The sequence below is a fragment of the Cupressus sempervirens genome, chromosome 1 (assembly GCF_028749045.1).
Source record: "Cupressus sempervirens isolate cs-2001-9-10 chromosome 1, ASM2874904v1, whole genome shotgun sequence".
In the NCBI taxonomy this organism is placed as follows: domain Eukaryota; kingdom Viridiplantae; phylum Streptophyta; class Pinopsida; order Cupressales; family Cupressaceae; genus Cupressus; species Cupressus sempervirens.
The window spans coordinates 609,229,102-609,235,110 of record NC_143118.1 but is presented as its reverse complement, the minus strand read 5'-3'; positions in this window follow the sequence as shown (position 1 = coordinate 609,235,110).

The following is a 6,009-nucleotide window of genomic DNA, read 5'->3' as shown; positions in this document are numbered from 1 at the left end:
TGCACCCGTGCAACCAAACCATCTCTTTCCTTCTTGCCGTCCGGGCAGGATAAAAATGCGATGATAGAACGTGCCAATGAGACGGAGCCCTTGGCTAAAAGATACAACTCCATACACACTCAGCAACAAGCGCATCTTAGAATCGAACACCAAATGTGCAGTGTGTTGCAAGCCGTGCAGACACCTACATATAGGGTATATCCATCAAAACAAAGCGACAAGTACTTCCCACCAGCTCCGCCATTACAATTACCGAATGGGATAATACTCACCGCCACAGATTAATGACCATCATTACCGTCTCGGAATAGATACAAGCACATCGAGCTTCATCTGATCAGCTGGATGAATTTCACCTTGAAGGGGCCCAATCCAAAAGTTCCGGAGGTCATCTCCTGGAACTCTCGAGAACAAGGCCCATCTTACATGCAAACTCTGCTACTGCGCAAACATAGGTTGCAATTAAAGAGAAATTGCAAGGCCGTCACAATGGCCCGAGGCCAATGCTCTGACTAAGTCAATTTTCTCTTGCAATCACCATGCCGCCGTTCACAGAGAGATCTCCCGCATTCACTTGTGACGTGACGCACAATCCAAGGGCTAGACGAGAGCTCGCCCTTGAAAGGCCACTTTCCAAGGCATCCCCCGATGACACATTGGAATGACAACCACTGTCGAACCATTTCCCAATGTTGTGCCGATCGAGTTGGCACAAAGCCGCTAGACGAGGGCTCCCGTTTTAGATCGAGTTTTAAAATCACCAAGAAGACGCGGTGAGGGCTAGCAACCGCTGCCAAACCTTTTTCCGAAATTGCGCCAGCTGAGTGACAAGAAAACATGATGTAAAGGAGAGTCTAGGAATAGCACCACCCTCGAAGGTGGGCTTCATGCCCCTCTAATTGATTCAACGTCGGCGTCCACCGTTTCAAAATCCGACATATCCATCCGCCCTGACAGCGGCGTTGAATCAATGAGCTGGGCACGGGAGAGGCTCGCGGCAACCACCTCTCCCATTGTAGCCGCGATAGGCTCGCAAAAAATTTTGCTAGAGTGCCAAGTACCCACCTCATTGCTATAGACAAGGGCTCGCCATTAGATCAACTTCGAAATCGCAGAACGGACGCGCTGTAGAATGGCAACCGCTGCCAAGTCTCTTCCGTAATTGCGTCGGTCGAGTGATCGAAGAAGGTGATCTAAGAGAGGGTCCAAGCGTGTAGGCATTCGTTGGGGGATTCGCGCCGATGGCAAAAATTTGTGCAATACCCGAGCAACACCGGACGGAGGTGCAAGATGAGGGCTCCCATTTTAGATCGAGTTTTAAAATCACCAAGTAGACGCGGTGAGGGGCTGGCAACCGCTGCCAAACCTTTTTCCAAAATTGCGCCAGCTGAGTGACAAGAATACATGATCTAAAGGAGAGTCCAGGAATAGCACCCTCGAGGGTGGGCTTCATGCCCCTCTAATTGATTCAACGTCGCCGTCCACCGTTTCAAAATCCGACATTTCCATCCGCCCTGACAGCGGCGTTGAATCAATGAGGAGGGCACGGGAGAGGCTCGCGGCAACCACCTCTCCCATCGTAGCCGCGATAGGCATGCAAAAAATTTTGCTCGAGTGCCAAGCACCCACCTCATGCCTAGAGACAAGGGCTCGCCATTAGATCAAAACTTCGAAATCGCTGAACAGACGCGCTGTAGAATGGCAACCGCTGCCAAGTCTCTTCCGTAGTTGCGTCGATCGAGTGATCGAAGAAGGTGATCTAAGAGAGGGTCCAAGCGTAGGCATTCGTTGGGGGATTCGTGCCGATGGCATAAATTTATGCATTACCCGAGCAACACCGGACGGAGGTGCTAGACGAGGGCTCCCGTTTTAGATCGAGTTTTAAAATCACCGAGTAGACGCGGTGAGGGCTGGCAACCGCTGCCAAACCTTTTTCCGAAATTGCGCTAGCTGAGTGACAAGAAAACGTGATCTAAAGGAGAGTCCAGGAATAGCACCCTCGAGGGTGGGCTTCATGCCCCTCTAATTGATTCAACGTCGCCGTCGACCGTTTCAAAATCTGACATATCCATCCGCCCTGACAGCGGCGTTGAATCAATGAGGGGGGCACGGGAGTGGCTCGCGGCAACCACCTCTCCCGTTGTAGCCGCAATAGGCACGCAAAAAATTTTGCTAGAGCGCCAAGCACCCACCTCATGGCTAGAGACAAGGGCTCGCCATTAGATCAACTTCGAAATCGCTGAACAGATGCGCTGTAGAATGGCAACCGCTGCCAAGTCTCTTTCGTAGTTGCGTCGGTCGAGTGATCGAAGAAGGTGATCTAAGAGAGGGTCCAAGCGTAGGCATTCGTTGGGGGATTCGCGCCGATGGCATAAATTTATGCAATACCCGAGCAACACCGGACGGAGGTGCTAGACGAGGGCTCCCGTTTTAGATCGAGTTTTAAAATCACCGAGTAGACGCGGTGAGGGCTGGCAACCGCTGCCAAACCTTTTTCCAAAATTGCGCCAGCTGAGTGACAAGAAAACATGATCTAAAGGAGAGTCCAGGAATAGCACCCTCGAGGGTGGACTTCATGCCCCTCTAATTGATTCAACGTCGCCGTCCACTGTTTCAAAATCCGACATATCCATCCGCCCTGACAGCGGCGTTGAATCAACGAGGGGGGCACGGGAGAGGCTCGCGGCAACCACCTCTCCCCTTGTAGCCGCGATAGGCACACAAAAAAATTTTGCTAGAGCGCCAAGCACCCACCTCATGCCTAGAGACAAGGGCTCGCCATGAGATGAACTTCAAAATCGCTGAACAGACGCGCTGTAGAATGGCAACCGCTGCCAAGTCTCTTCCGTAGTTGCGTCGGTCGAGTGATCGAAGAAGGTGATCTAAGAGAGGGTCCAAGCGTAGGCTTTCGTTGGGGGATTCGCGCCGATGGCATAAATTTATGCAATACCCGAGCAACACCGGACGGAGGTGCTAGACGAGGGCTCCCGTTTTAGATCGAGTTTTAAAATCACCAAGTAGACGCGGTGAGGGATGGCAACCGCTGCCAAACCCTTTTCCGAAATTGCGCCAGCTGAGTGAGAAGAAAACATCATCTAAAGGAGAGTCGAGGAATAGCACATCCGAGGTGGGCTCCATGCCCCTCTAATTGATTCAACATCGGCGTCCACCGTTTCAAAATCCGACATATCCATCCACCTTGACACCGGCGTTGAATCAATGAGAGGGGCACGGGAGAGGCTCGCGACAACCACCTCTCCTATATAAGCTATTAGTGCGAGGCTCGCTCTGCATTAGAAATTAGCGAACACACCGACATCCACCTTAAAAAATCCAAACCCTTTAAAATTCCTGCCAAATAGCCATTCACGACCCAATTTTTTATGAGGTCGGCAGAGGAGCAAAAGATTGTCATCGGTTGGGAGATGTGAGTTCATGGAGCCGAGGGACTGAAATGGTCATCGAGCTCATCCGATCAACTGGATGAATTTCACCTTGAAGGGGCCCAATCCAAAAGTTCCGGAGGTCATCTCCTGGAACTCTCGAGAACGAGGCCCATCTTACATGCAAACTCTGCTACTGCGCAAACATAGGTTGCAATTAAAGAGAAATTGCGAGGACGTCACAATGGCCCGAGGCCAATGGCTCCGACTAAGTCAATTTTCTCTTGCAATCACCATGCCGCCATTCACAGAGAGATCTCCCCATTCACTTGTGACGCGACGCACAGTCCAAGTGCTAGACGCGAGCTCGCCCTTGAAAGAAAGACCACTTTCCAAGACATCCCCCATTCAGTGAAAGAAAGACCACTTTCCAAGACATCCCCCGATGACACATTGGAACGACAACCGCTGTCGAACCATTCCCAATGTTGTGCCGATCGAGTTGGCACAGAGGCGACCTTAGGGAGCTCCCGCGTAGCATTCGGGATGTGCTTTCATACCCATCTCTCACAAAAACCAATCTTAGCTGTGAACAAATTTTGCCGCAATGACACCATTGGAACGACGACCGCTGTCGAACAACTCCCAAATTTGTGCCCCGATGGAGTGAGAAAGAATAGCAACTTTGGGGAGCCGCGCATCGCAAACGGGCTGCTGCTTCATTCCACTCTTGTATATAGATCCGATGTCGTTGATTTCGTTTGGAATCCGAGGCTGCATTCGTCCTTGCTCACACAAGCAATGGCTCTTCTCATTGAATGGCCACGGGGAGCTTCCAATCACAAAGGCTCCCTCGTCACTCATGACGCGCAGCCCAACTGCTTTCCGAAATTGCGCCAGCTGAGTGACAAGAAAACATGATCTAAAGGAGAGTCGAGGAATAGCACCTCGAGGGTGGGCTTCATGCCCCTCCAATTGATTCAACGTCGGCATCCACCGTTTCAAAATCCGACATTTCCATCCACCTCGACACTGCCGTTGAATCAATGAGAGGGGCACGGGAGAGGTTCGCGGCAACAACCTCTCCTATATAAGCTATTAGTGCGAGGCTCGCTCTGCATTAGAAATTAGCGAACACGCCGACATCCGCCATAAAAATCCAAATCGTTGAAAATTCTGACCAAACAGCCATCCACGACCCAATTTATTATGAGGTCGTCTAAGGAGCAAAAGATTGTCGTCGGTTAGGAGATGTGAATTCATGGAGCCAAGGGACTGAAATGGTCATCGAGCTCATCCGATCAACTGGATGAATTTCACCTTGAAGGGGCCCAATCCAAAAGTTCCGGAGGTCATCTCCTGGAACTCTCAAGAACAAGGACCGTCTTACTTGCAAACTCTGCTACTGCGCAAACATAGGTTGCAATTATAGAGAAATTGCAAGGCCGTCACAATGGCCCGAGGCCAATGCTCCGACTACTAAGTCAATTTTCTCTTGCAATCACCATGCTGCCGTTCACGGAGAGATCTCCCCATTCACTTGTGACGACGCACAATCCAAGTGCTAGAAGCGATCTCGCCCTTGAAAGGTCGCGTTCCAAGACATCCCGATGACACATTGGAACGACAACCGCTGTCGAACCATTCCCAATGTTGTGCCGATCGAGTTGGCACAAAGGTGATCTTAGGGAGCTCCCGCGAATCAATCGGGAAGTGCTTTCGTACCCATCTCTCACAAAAACCAATGTTAGCTGAACAATTTTAGAATCCAAGGCTCGTATCCATCGATATCGTCGGCACTGGGTCTATATTCAAAGGCCGCGGAGAGGTTCCGATAAGAGAAGCTCACCTGCTCTCTTGCACAAACATCCCCAAATGCTAGACGCAAGCTCCCGCCCTTAGCATCGCTCTCCAGATCACCGCAATGACACATTGGAATGACAACCGCTGTCGAACAACTCCCGAATTTGTGCCGATGGAGTGAGAAAGAAGAGCCAGATCGGGTCGACGAAAACGGCTAAGCCAGATCGGGTCGGCCAGCATGGCTCGGCCACCATTTTTCGCCGAGAGCTTTTGATATTAAAGCTCCCATGTAGCCGCGATAAGTACACCATGACAAATTGCTAGAGCGCCGAGCACCCATAGCAAATTGCCATTATACCAAGCAACGCCGGAGTGCTAGACAAGGGCTCACGTTTAGATCAAGTTTTAAAACCACCAAAAAAAACATGCCATGGATCGGCAACCGCTGCTTCACCTTTTCCAAAATTGAGTCATCGCAAAACATGATCTAAAGGAGAGCCGAGGAAAAGCACTGAGATCGCTTCATGCCCCTTTCATTCATTCAACATCGGCATACACCGTTTGCAAACCCAACAATCCGATCCGCCTAGACACCAATGTTGAATGAATGAAAGGGGCACGGGAGAGGCTCGCAGCAACAACCTCTCCTATATAAGCTATTAGTGCGAGGCTCGCTCTGCATTAGAAATCTGCGACAGCGCGGACAAAATCCTTAAAAATCCAATTCAATGAAAAATGTGACCAAACAGCCATCCACGACACCGTTTTTGGAGCTCGCCCAGATCGGCTCGGCCAGAATGGCTCGCCCAGATCGGCTCGGCCA